Below are 12,978 nucleotides of genomic sequence, written 5' to 3' on the forward strand. Positions count from 1 at the left end.
CCGGGACCGCCCCAGGCCCTCTCCGGACCCCCCGTGCCCGGGTCCCCCCTCGCCACCGCTGCCGCCCCTGTCCCCTCAGCCCCGTCCCCTCAGCCCCCCCCTCAGCCCTGTCCCCTCAGCCCTGTCCCCTCAGCCCTCCGCCGGCGCCGCCTGCTGCCGCTCCCGCCCTCCCCTTCCCGCTGTCACTCGCGGCTCCGCCCGCCCCTCTCCGGCCCCTCCCCGGCCCCGGCGGAAGCCTCGCCGTTCCGGAGCGCTCGGCGCGGGGCCAGGGGCTGTCGCGGGCAGGTGAGTGAGCGCCGCGCCGACCCCGCCGAGCCCCGGGCCCGGCCCGGCCCCGCCGCCCGTCCCCGCCGCTCCCGCCGCCCTCCCGGTGGGCCCGGCCGTGCGGGGCTCAGGGCTGGCGCGTTCGGCGGTGCCGCCGCTCCGCCCTCCCCGGGCGCCGCGGGGACGGGGCGCGGAGGGCGGCGGGGAGCGGCGGCCGCCCGGGGCAGCGCCTGGGCCGCTCTGGGGACGGCGGCGGCGGGCCGGGAGCCCCGGCCGGGGAGGCAGGGCGGCCGTGCCCGGGGCTGTGGCCGCGCTGCCCCGGCGGGGCCGGGCCGGCTGTGGCGGCGGGGGCAGCCCGGGGCGGTGTCGGGGGCAGCCCGGGGCGGTGTCGGGGGCAGCCCGGGGCGGTGTCGGGGGCGGCCCGGGGCCGTGTCGCGGCCGCCCGCCGCCGTGCCCCGTGTGCGGGCAGCCCGGGCAGCGCGGCGGGGCCGGGACTGCGCCTGCGGGAATTCCTGCGCACCTTCCCGATCCACAGGGACCCGGCCCCGCCGCCCCCCGGCCCCGGGGCGGCCCCGCCGTGCGGCCTCCGGGCGGTGCCGGCCGGAGCTCCCCGGGCAGGGCGCCCCCGGCCCCGCAGCGCGGCCCGCACAGATTGTTCACCTGATGCAAGCTGGAAGTGCCGCTTGTGGTTGCCGAGCCTTATGCTGTGTGCATATGGTAGCTGCCAGCAGAAGAGGATAACGCGTTTTGGGCTGTAGCTTAAAACTTTGCTGGTGTTCCTTTGCCTCTCCCTGCTCGAGGGGTTTTGTGGTGTGAGCGGAGAGGAAGGCGGTGCAAGTACGTGTTTGTCGGGTGGATGTTGGCTTGGGAATTTGAAAGCGGTTGGAGGATCTCGTCTGTTTGCTTTATGAGAGATTATAAACCTTATTACGGGTATAAATCGGCCATTGTTGTTACCGTTGTTGTTCTTATGGAGGAGCAGGTGTCTGGGTAAGAGCAGGTACCCCAGTGCCGTGTAAGCGCAGTAAACTCGGTGTTTCGTGGGTCATCCAGTGGTTCGGGGGCTCACACGGCTGGTTCCCAAAATGTCACTGCATCTGGAACCGCCGGGGTGGCTGGTGGACAACCTCAAACCTGGAGACTGTGGATTTTAGGGTCACTGTTGCTTGCCGTTTCTGTTCCCTCAGGCCGGTGCTCAGGGCAAAGAGGCAGTGGTGCTCTTGAGGAACTGTTTTTGTTTTCTGTGGGCGAGGGCGGCCGGAGCTGCCGTTCCCTCACCTCGCTGAGGTATGTGGTGTGTGTCGCGTGGCTCCCGGCCACATGGAGGTTTTGGAATGCAGCTCATGGGGTCAGCAGTGTTGGCCGGTTTTGGTATGTGCACAGGTGCTATTTGTGTATCGTGGGTATCAACATGATTTTGCACTTGGCTGGAGTCTTCTACCAGGCAGTGTTTCTACAGAAGATAAGCTGGGCCCTTCTGTAAGGAATGCCTGGTTTTCCACTCTCAAAGCTTGCTCAAGGTTTTTCTTGACAAACATTTAAAAGATAAGTGTAGGTTTCTTCTACTTCTTGGGCCTCAACTTGGATGCGATCACTTGGATCTTGTTTTTCTGTGGATCTGCTGTCTCCAACTCGAGAGTTTTATTTCTCTCTTCTTCCCACTGTTTATTATTTCCAACACCTCTTCTTCCCCAGCATACAAATGACAGCCAGTCTTTTTTTTTTGCAGTGAAACAGTTGTGTTTTTCTGTCCTGCAAGGTGGAAGTAAGCTTTCCTTTATACCTGGCACCGACAGTTATTTTGAGTGCTTGCCACTTGACACAACCCTGTTTTGAGTAGTGAGAGGCAAGAGAAATTGTGCTGCTGCTTTTGTTTATGTAGTAGTATTGGAATAGGAAAAGACTTGTTCTTGGTACAATGAATGCTGGTACACCAGAAATCCTGCTAATGATAGTGATTAATGGGTGCTGCTCAAAATAGCTATCGCTGCTGATATGACTAACTGTGCTGTGTGAAAGAAGCTCCTTTATTCCCAGTGATCTCAAGGTGTTTCTACAGCTCTGGAGCAGTGCCTGATCTGTGCAGACAGATAACTGCATGCTGAGGTGCAGGATTTGCAGGGAAGTGTGGCAGCTCTCTCAGGAGCTGGGTGCGCTGCAGAACCACTCGGGGCTGAAAATGAAGAATATTTTCTTGTGGTTACTGTAGGTAAATAACATATTATTACTGGAATTGGCTGTCAGCCAGTGCAACACCCTACGTGTTTCAAACAATGCCAGAGTATTGTTAGTGGCTACAGAAGGGGTTTATATCATACATGAAAGATGACATTTCCAGCAGCTTGGGGAACCTCATCACAGAGCCTTGTGCTGGGGCTGGCTCTGCTGGGCCTGACAAAATCTGTGTCGTGCTGGTCCTCCTGGAGCTGGGTGATATGTCTGTTATTAGTGTTTCCTACCCTTCCTCGGCCTTTGGGCCACAGCAGTGGATTAGTAACCTGCTGCAGGCAATCTCCTGCTCCCCAGGCCTCATCACATTCCAGGTTCTGGGTAGATTTTTTATGTATTGTGGCTGAAAGCAGTGCTGGAAACTTATATGGGGACTGTGGATCTACACTGTAGGAGGTGCTGTGCCTTGATACCTGTGAAATCTGAAATTCTGGCTGGTAGGATGAACAAGTAATTCTGAAAGTTAAGTAGAATTTGTAAAGATAGGCTCCAAACTCACTGAGAAGAAGCTTGAAGTTGTGCTTGTTGTGCCTCTGGCTTTGTGTGGGTATCTTCTCTTCTGCTGTTTGTGTACCTTTAGATGATGTTACGGCAAGAGGGGTTTAGATGTTTGTCCCTTCTGCCCTCAAAAAAACTCTTTAAGATGTGGGGTGGGGGCAATAGGACACACTCAGTTCACAAGTACTGCTTTGCAGGTTAATTGCTGGTTTGGTCTGATATGATTCCAGTCTTGCAGTGTTCTGTGAATAAACCATTTTGGCCTCATCCTTGAATTTGGTTGAAACAGTGATTAAAACAAGGGGAAAAAGAAAAGATTTTTTTTTAATGAAACTTCAAAATTAAAATTACAGCTGGTGTTAATGAGGTGTGTTTCACTTTGGAGTGCTCTAATGTGACAAGACAAATTATTTTTAAAACTGTGGTCTTGAAATATCCATCTTGTCTCACCCTGCTGTAATTAATGAAGATTAGTGTGTTGATTACTTAAGATAAGTTTGGGGGGATTGATCTGTGTGATTCTAAGGTCATAAACTTTGCATGAGGCAAACTGGAACAGCCTTGGAGTAAAAGGGAAAGGGGGGTGTGTATGTGTGTGAGAAACAGCAGAACAGAAGGTCTGGAAATGCTGGTTAAGCTTTGAAGGACGAAAGAAAAGGGCTGAAAAGGGGAATGCAAAGGAGTCCAGGTATGGCTGGGGCCAGTCCTGAGGTGTCTGGGAGGGGAGCTCAGTATGGGTGGGTCTGAGAGGGGGGAACTGAGGCTCTGGGAGGCTTTCAGGCATCTTCAAGAGCCTGGGCAGCACGTGAGGCATTTCCCCAGCTGTGAATTGCATACCACCCATGGGACGTGGGCTTCAGGCTGCTGATAACACCCAGCAGCTTATCCAGTTCAAGTCTGACGTGTGATCCTCCAGGACTTGGCTTTGAAGAACCACTTTCACAAAGGAAATAAATATTCTTCCTTCTAAGGAAAGCCCTCGTGTGAGAACACGATAGCACTAGTGCATAGAATTTTTGCTGTAATAGCTAAAAAACGAACCAAAAACTTTAGAAAACTTTTGCTGTGAAGTAACTGCCTGTGTTTTACTATTAGGGTCCCGTCAGAGAAACTTAATTCCTTTACAATACTTCCTTTAAATGTCACCAATTCCTGCTTGTGCTTTTAGTGAAATTTTCTCCCTGAAACGACTGATGCATATTTTCTGGTTTAGGCCAGCTGGATTTTCATTGTCTTGCAGCAGAGCTGTAGTCCTTCTTTGTGGTCTTCTGTTGCTTGCTTTCCTAACAGTTCTCTGCTTTTTCAAGTCGTTGGGGGTTTTGGGTCAGTGTGACTCTGTTTTGTTTTATGGAGTCATGTTTCAGTGGGGTACTTGTCAGGCTCCAGTGTTTTCTGATAAGCATTTCTTTACAATAGCATTGGAAAAGACAGATTCTCTGGAAAATTTCAACAGGGAGGTTCCTCCACCACCTTGTGGGTCACTCCTCCTCAGGCTGAGATATTCTGGTTTTGTTCTTTCCTGGCACTACAGGTGTGAATGCTGTAAAGCAACACATCAACTGGCTGTTTAATAACAGTATTTTAGGTGTGATTCTTGTTTGGTTGTGCACTCAGAGCTGACATTTTAATGGTCCTGCCCAGTTACAGAAGATTCCTCTCAGGCTGTGTGCAGTGTGCTCTGCAATCTGGGAATGGAGCAGATCTCAAACAGTTCCTGAACGTGAGAGAAAGTTTGTTCCCCTTGATAAAAAGAATAATGTTGAGCTTTGGTTCTTTAATGCTTTATTCTAACACATTTAGAATAAAGGGGGAACTTTGAAGCAGTGTATGGAATGTGTTGTAGAGGAGGGGGTAGTGTGGGAGAAGAGCAGGAAGAAGGGACTGAGAGGGACCTTTTTTCCACTTACTTCTTTCTCCCTGGGCATCCCTGGGGTGATTCATTCATGTGAGGGTTATCTCCCAATGAAATGCATCTTTAATCTTGTCAGTAAGTGAGTGTTTTTAGTTTCCCAAGTTGATTACCTGACTGTCATAACTGGTATGTTTGTGAGTTTCTGGGTCGTGTTGGGAATTCCTCTGGACTTACTGGGGTAAAATTAGATCCTTTGAAGTGTGTCCACGTGATCTGTCTGATACCAGAATATTCAGAGCAATGTTCCTGGTATTTTTTAATGAAAGTTGAACTTCCTGCTCCTCTGTACATATTAGAGAACATGGCTAATTGTACCTTAGAAGAACAGTTTGAGTCCAAGCACAAGAGCTTCCCTGGAGAAAGATAAAGCACCTGAATGTCTACAGCTCACATTCCAGAAAAATCTGGAGATCTTTAAAGTTGCATCTGAGTACAAGGTAATAATTTGAAAAGTTCCTTCAAAGTACTTGAGGCTGGCAATCTCATCCTGAAGAAGCTGAGCCTTCCTTTTTATGGCCCAGCACGTAACAGGTGCTGAAAGGCAGAGGAAGCTGCAGTGACTTGAGGAAGGACAGACACAGAAACACTCTTCTGCTTGAAAGCCTCCTTGTGTGTGCATCCTCACAGCTTGAGTGAAAGACTGGGGAAGGATCACCCTGGGGAAATGGGATTCTGTGCCAGCCTCCGAAAGATTTGAGGAACGTGACCTCTTTCTGTTGACTGTTTCAAAGTTGTTCTCAGAATGCTGCTGGCAAGTCTTGCACCAGAGGGTATTGTATTGTGTGGAAGGAGGAAGAATACAAGGAGGAAGAGGCTCCCTAAAAGTGCCCTCCTTGCAGTTCTGTATGTTCTTCTGCAGGGTGACTTCAGTGTGGAATGGGTTGGTCACCTCTGATCGCTCAGGAGGACCCGTGTTTGTCAACTGAGTGCAGGTTTTCATCACTTGGTAAAGTGTTCAGTTAAAAGATGGGAAGAGCCTGAGGAGAGGGGATTTTTTGGCAGGAGGGCAGAGTAACAATACTGCCTGTTGTTGGGTGCTCTGCCCTTTTTGCTGCCTGAGATGAGTATTTGCAGGCAGATGATGCAATCAAGAACTTGAATATGGTGATGAAAAATGGGGTCTACAGCTAAATATGCACAGTTAAATTTCCTAAATTCATTCAAGTATACGTAGGCTTCTAATACCATGGCTTATTTTTCTTAAGAAACTTCCATTCTAATGAAAACTGTATGGAATCCTGGAAGAAAATGCCAGTTATTAGGACAAAACTCTGAAAAAAACCCACCAGAGCACGTTAGAACAGCATATTGTTATTTGGAATATGCTTGGTTCTGTGTTAAAAAGTTGGATAAGTCTTTACTCAAAGAATTTCCAGTCTTTCTGTCTGTCTTGTGTTGCTTTCAGAAAGAGAATGAACACATTTTCTCTCAAGCAATCTGATTAGATCCCATAATAAACTTCTTTGTCTAAACATTGCAATAATTTCCAGGGCAACAGATTGTGATGTTGAATTCAGCACTTTGACCTCATTTCAGGTCCAAAGAGGAGCAAGCATTGTAAAGTTTTAGGCAAGTTATTACAAAATGACTTTGGTAATTAGCGAATTCTGTGTAAAATTTGGCCGTGAATTTAGAGCACGTTTTGTTCACAGGTTCTTCTTTGCAAAGGTATCCTGCAGATCCAGGTTGTGAATTCTAATTTAAATGTTATCTTTCAAATAAACCACTATTTCAGGTGAAAGAGTAAATATTGGGTCATGGCAGAGCATGTGGGCCACTTTGGCAGTCTTTGGTCAAGTGCACTTAGAGCTTTATCCCCATGGAAAAGCGGCACATCCAACCTGTGCTATTTTGAAGTTAATCTGTTGCTTGGTTTAGTGGTTAGAAAAGATCCTGCTCTGGTTGAGTGAATCCATCGCTCTGCAGATGCTGCTGGACACGAAATCTGTTGCAAACCACTAATGATACATTTTCTGTTTTTGTATAGGAATGTTGCATTTTTGTGGTGATGGATTGGCATGATAGATTAAATCTGTAGTTGACACACAAGATTTAGGGAAAGTTTTTTGGGTGAAGCGCATTTTCTTCCTTTGAAGGCAGAGCAGGAAAAGAGTTTTTGTTTGGGTTTTGTTTTGGTTGTTTTTTTTTTGTTTGTTTCCATCCTAGTTTCTGGAATGGTTGGGGTTTAGGAGGTTTCATTAGGATTGTCTGATACAGTCAGACAAATGAATAACAGACCGTGAATTGCTCTGTGATTGTGCTTCCCCTGAACAGGGGTTAGAAGATTAAAGCTCCTCTCTTTCCATGTCACGGTGAGCACGAGGTCCCTTTCCCATCATGGATATCAGGAGGTGTTAGGTTGGTGCTGGTTGGGTGTCAGGGAGTTACTACTCCAAAACCTGTCCTGCTGTGTTTGATTGTGGACATTTCTGAGGGATGTTCTTTAATCAGACCCCCTGGGTGTGTGCATTGCTGTGGCCTGGGGGTGGCAGAGGGCATGGTTAAAGAGCTCCTCTGGCTTTGAAGGTACAATATATGAAGTTTAATTTGTTCCTAAACAGCTGCACGGAATTTGTTGCTTGTGCAATGCAGTGTTTGTGGGGGTTTAGTGTTTTTTAAACTAAACTTCTCAGTTGTTTTCTGAGGAAATGTCTACAGATCAGCGTGGTGGTCTCCTCAGTCAGCTGTCCTCACTCTCTTATTCCCTATTCCCTTCACTTGGGGGGACTGTGGATGGAAAATATCTCTCTGGTCTCTGCCTTCTCTGGTCTTCCAGCACCTTTTGCTGTGAGTGTTTCACTTGAAAGGCCTTCATGGCCTCAACTTTGGGAACTGTGAGGGGAAGGCAAGTATTGCTGATTTTCTATGACTGACAGAATTTGGCTTGACGTTAAGCTGTCATTTGTTTGTTCTTTTTCCTGAGACATTCACATTTTTATGGGCTTTTTTCAGCTTCACACTGCAGCCCGTGGGTGCTTTTGTCTGTCTGATAGAAAGTGTTGTTGCTGGTATTTTAAGTCACATTCTGAAACAGGAGAAAATTATGTCTTTCAGTCAGTGGGTTTTCCTTTAAAAAGTTGTATCTGTGTTTTGTTCTGAAATTGTTTTAGGACAGATGAGGCAGATTCTTTTCAAAAATTCTTGCGGTTTAAGTGAAATAATATATCGTGTCTTCCTTGCATATGCTATTTGATCTGTGCTGGAGCATGACTTCTGTCTGCTGTGTTGGTTGGTTTTCACTGCACATGAAATCACAGATCAAGAAAAACAAGGGTAAGTATAGTTTATGATATTTTCTACACTACATAATTATGCTAACTTAAGGTTTTGTAAGTGATACAGCCCTCCTAATTACGAGTGTTCCCAGGAAGGTGTGCAGTGTTTTGATTCAGATGTTCAGGGTGCTGAAGAGTAAATTGTAATATGAATGCAGGACATCTTGCATGCTGTGTCTGTGCTAAATATTCCTCTCTAAAACGAATTCTAATGCGAGCAAAGTTAAACTGGTATAATTTGGAACAGTAGACTCAGGGCAGATATGCAAGTAGCTGTGTGTGAATATTGATTATTGTGCTTGGTAGGATGTGAAAAACCTCATTGTGCCTCAAAGCACTGTTGCCTTAGTGGACTTAAAATCCCTTATTTAGCTGTCGCTCAAGATTTGTGTTGAGGGTTTTTTTCCCCTCTGACTTTCACATCACACCACTGACTTAAGACCTTCAGTTCACGGACTTTCACTGGCCTTACCCTGTCACAGGCAGAGACTGTTTTGGCCAAAAGATGGTGTTGTGAGGGACAATGCTCCTTCTGAAACAGCCCAAACCTGGGGATCTTAGAGGACCCACTGAACATGTTCTGAAAAGAGCAGGGAATGGTGATTGCAGCTGTAGAATATCCCTCAGGGAGGGTAAACATTTGAAAAGTTGACTCACATATCCCAGTGTGTGTCCTCAAGTGGGAGATCCCCTTAACTGCTGTGTGTTCCAGCACAACACCTAAGATGCTGTGTATTTTTTTATGTAGGAACCAGCATTTTAAGAAATAACACATCAAAACTGATGCTTTGTAGTTGATGTGAAGGGAAGAATTGGGCTTTGTTTTCACTGGTGAAATGATCCTTTTTCTCAAACTGCTACTTAGGTTCTTCCATATGGAAGATATTGCCTCAGCCTGGACTGGAGGTTGTGTGGCAGGTACTTGTGGCTTACTCACATTTGCTCTGGAATGCCTCTCCTCTTCTTGTTTGTTTGCTTTTCTCTGTTCAAAAAATGTGAGGTTTTGTTAAACACGTGCATATTGAAGACTGTAGTAAGAAACACAGCAAAGCAACTGCTCATGGTATGAACTCAGTGAGTAATCACTGAGACTGCTCAACGTAGTCTCTCAGAATGAACAAATATTAGGTAAAAAACCCTGTTCCTTTGTGAATAACAAGCTTAAATTTGGCACTTTTCCCAAGGGTAGATAGTGATAGGACAAGGAGGAACGACCTTAAGCTGAAGAAGCGTAGACTTAGATTAGAGATGGGAAGAAATTGTTCCCTGTGAGGGTGGGCAGGCCCTGGCACAGGTTGCCCAGAGAAGCTGTGGCTGCCCCAGCCCTGGAAGTGTCCAAGGCCAGGTTGGACAGGGCTTGGAGCAACCTGGGCTGGTGGAAGGTGTCCCTGCCCATGGCAGGGGTGGGATGAGATGAGCTTTAAGGTCCCTTCCTACCCAAACTCTTTTATGAATTCAGGATAATTTAGTCAGAATTTTTACAACATTGGTATGTGGTAAAAACCTCGATGCCACAAGATTTTTTTCATTGATGTTTATTCTTGACTAGTTACTTTCTAGGTGCTTACTAATATAGATTGCTTAATGTAACATTGAAGTTGGTTTTATTGGTAGTAAATAAATATCAGTTCTAATAAAAATTCATTGTCCAAAATATGGACAAAGAAATGGCTACTGAATGGGGTGTGTGGAGTGGTGTGTTTCAACTTCAGGGGCAAAGAAATGCCATCATAACCACCTGAAAAATATGACAAGCAGTCCATGGAATAATTTTCTGTTCCAGACAGAGAATAATACATTAGCTGAAAGAGGAGCTAAGGTTCTGTTTTACAAGTGGCTATACTGTTTAAAATGATTTGCTGATTGGCATGCAGCAACTCAGAAAGCAGCAGGATGCCTTACTAATAGCGTTTGAGAGCCCTAAAATATAGTTTAATCTCATTTTTGAATATCATTATATTGATATGCTGTACAAAACCCCATCAGCTTCATTGCCAAGCACACAATCATCTCATTTTTTATGCTGCTGAATCCAGTCACTCTCCTTTTCCCCTGTGATTATTTTTGTTCTTACTTTTAGTTTTGCTGTTGTTTTTTTCCCCGCTTTACACTTTAATTCCTGCTTAAAGCTCCCCTGTTTGTGTGTGTTCCACAGTGAGGATTGGAATGTGAGCTGAAAGATGGGCAGAGGACTCTGCCGTGCTGAAAATGCGAAAGATTTCCTGTTGTTGTTTGGAGTTGGAGTCCCTGCAGCTTCCACTCTCCTTGCTTCACAGAAATACACTTGTGGTGGTAGAGGATAAAACCCCCTGATACATCCAATAATACTCTGACTGTGGTTAGGCCCTGCTCTGTCTTTAGAACACGCTGTTCCTAATAGAATAATAAATGCACAAAGTGGTATGGCCTGCTCTGGCTGCAGAGTGTTACTGGATGCTTGGAAGGAAGGTAATTATTTTATTTATTTCTGGAATGGAAATTTTGAGAAAGTGACTCACTGAAATTCGGCTCCCTCAAGAAGGAGAACATGCCCTGAGTAGGGTGCACGTAACAGGTATTGTCAGGTATGTGCAGGAAATCCATATTTGGTGTTACAGGTGGATGAAACCAAACCTGTAAATACCTTAGTGTGGTAGTAAGGAGGCACGTCCAATACTGTGGGGTTTGAGCTGGCTGGAGTTAATTTAAAAGTAGGAAAAAGAAATTGAAAATAGACCAGTGTTGTTGAATTGAAAGCAAGAGAGCAGGATATATTCTTAGTGTTCAGAATTTGCAGGAAACTACAAACCTCATGTTATAATAGGTTTTTTGGAAGGAAGATGCAGAAAATAAATGTAGCATGCCTGTGTTTATGCATTGTAGTGTTCCCTGGGAGATTTCTACTGATACATATTGTGGGCTTATGTAGAGTATAGAAATTGTGATTGCCTAATGGAATAAATCTGAGAGCAGAGCAAAATCCTTCCAGAAGGAAGGAGTATTGGTAGAGTAGGAGCAGAGTTTCCTGGTTTTTTCCATGCAATGCTTTGGAGAGCAGGAAGGGAAGGAAATGCTCCTGCAGGAGCGTTTGGTTGGTTGTGCAGGAGCGATTTGCACTTTCTGCTGCCGTCAGAAATTCAGGAGCAGAGGGCACACAGGCTCAGGTTTTTGTCAGAACCTGCCTAATGGGGCAAAAATGTGGAAGAAGGGGCATTACTGGTAAATGGAGAACATCATAAAGGCCTGCAGTGCAAGTTGGGGCTTTACATCTCGGGTCCAGCAGCAGGGTCCTTCCCACACACTTCAGTGTGCCCTGGGCTCTGTTACTGTGCTCTTTGTGTTAAAGCAGATGGAAGGAGAGCTTTTTGCCTAAGGAATAGTTTCACTTACCTTCCCCAGAGCCCTTGGGGTTGTTGTTTCCATGATGTTGATGGTGGAGGAGTTTTATCCACAACCAGTGTGGCTGAGCCGTGGCTGCCGTGCGACGGTTCCGCTGCACTTGGAGGGGCAGTGAATGTGTGGGAATGTCTTGGGTGAGCTCTGTGTTCAGAGGGAAGATCTCTGGCTGTGTTTTCTGAGGGCTGTGGACTTGCAGTGTGGGGTTTTTGCAGCAGGTGGGTCTCCTGTCAGGCTGCAGCTATGTGTGCTGGGTCAGGTGTGTCAGGACAGGTTCGTGGCCAGAAGGCCGGAGTCACAATGCACGTGTTGTCTAATTAGGCCACGAATTTTATCTTAAATATAGTCTTTACTAAATCATGGTATCCTGGTAGACCATGTAAATGTACTTAGTATTTTAAATTGAATCGTTAAATTATGTTTGATTTAATGACTGTGTTGTTAAAGAAAACCATCAGCCATTGTGATGGTCAGCACCGTGCTGACTCACCTGGTGGTGCTGGAGTGCTCTGAGTGAAAGGCTCATTATTTTTCAAAAAATAAGCTTTCCTTTCAGAAATTTAAAAAACCCCAAACCACTAAACTTTCAGTGAGCTTAAAAGTTTTTTCATGTGTTGCTTCAGGAATTGGAATGTTTCATATAAACCATTGTATTAAGAGGGTTGTTTTGACCTAGTAGAATGTTCCAGCCTGCAGCAGTGATTGGGCTCCAGGAGCTCTTTCCTTAGGCAGTAGGGATTTTAAAATGGTGCCACACATGGATTTTCTCTGGTAGAGTTTGGATTTCATTCTTTATGACTGATGAAGAATATTCTTAACAAAACTAAACCCACCTCTGCTGCATCCCCACAAGTTTATGAAAGAAACAGTTTATGAAAGTGGAAACAGTGCTCAAAAATGAAAGACTCTGATACTCCTTGGTAAGTCCTCACCTCCTTGGTGAGAACTTCAGAACTGCTTCTGTAAGTCTCATACTGAAGCCAGAGACTGAGGGAAAATATTCTTTAAATTGTCTTTACATTGACAAGCAATGTTATATTAGTTCTTTAATCATGCATTTTATTACTCTGGTGTCCATAAAATGCTTAATTTAATATTTTGAAGTAGCTGGGGTGTTGGACAGTGCAGTGGTGATGCTCTTTTTCCGTTTGAATAACAGTACCCTTTTGAAAACATACTTTCAAATATTTTCCTAGTGGCATGATAAATTTTTGTGGCTGTCATTTATTGACATGAGAGTCTTTGAGGTTTTTTAAGATGTTTCTAGTCCTTGTTTTGACGTGGGGCAGAGAAGTTTTCAGATGTTGACCCTTAAGACTCAATGAAGTTACCGTTCAAAATACGGTTTTGTAGCGGTTTTTTTTGCTGAGGGATGAGGCAGTCCTGACTTGTCTCATACTTGCTTTTCTCCAGTCTTGATTTGTG

At 45.9% G+C, this 12,978-nt stretch overlaps 1 protein-coding gene across 1 annotated transcript in view; it reads left to right on the forward strand.

Moving 5' to 3' along the window:
* Nucleotides 1-243: 243 nt before the first annotated feature.
* Nucleotides 244-12,978, forward strand: part of GARRE1 (granule associated Rac and RHOG effector 1) — a 55,076-nt gene continuing 42,341 nt past the window's right edge. Inside the window, exon 1 of the mRNA XM_050311469.1 lies at nucleotides 244-285. The gene's annotated coding sequence lies outside the window, so the exon portion shown is untranslated. The remainder of the gene's footprint in view (nucleotides 286-12,978) is intronic.

This window comes from Myiozetetes cayanensis, unplaced genomic scaffold (genome assembly GCF_022539395.1).
Source record: "Myiozetetes cayanensis isolate MyiCay16 unplaced genomic scaffold, myiCay2020 scf16, whole genome shotgun sequence".
NCBI classification, from domain to species: domain Eukaryota; kingdom Metazoa; phylum Chordata; class Aves; order Passeriformes; family Tyrannidae; genus Myiozetetes; species Myiozetetes cayanensis.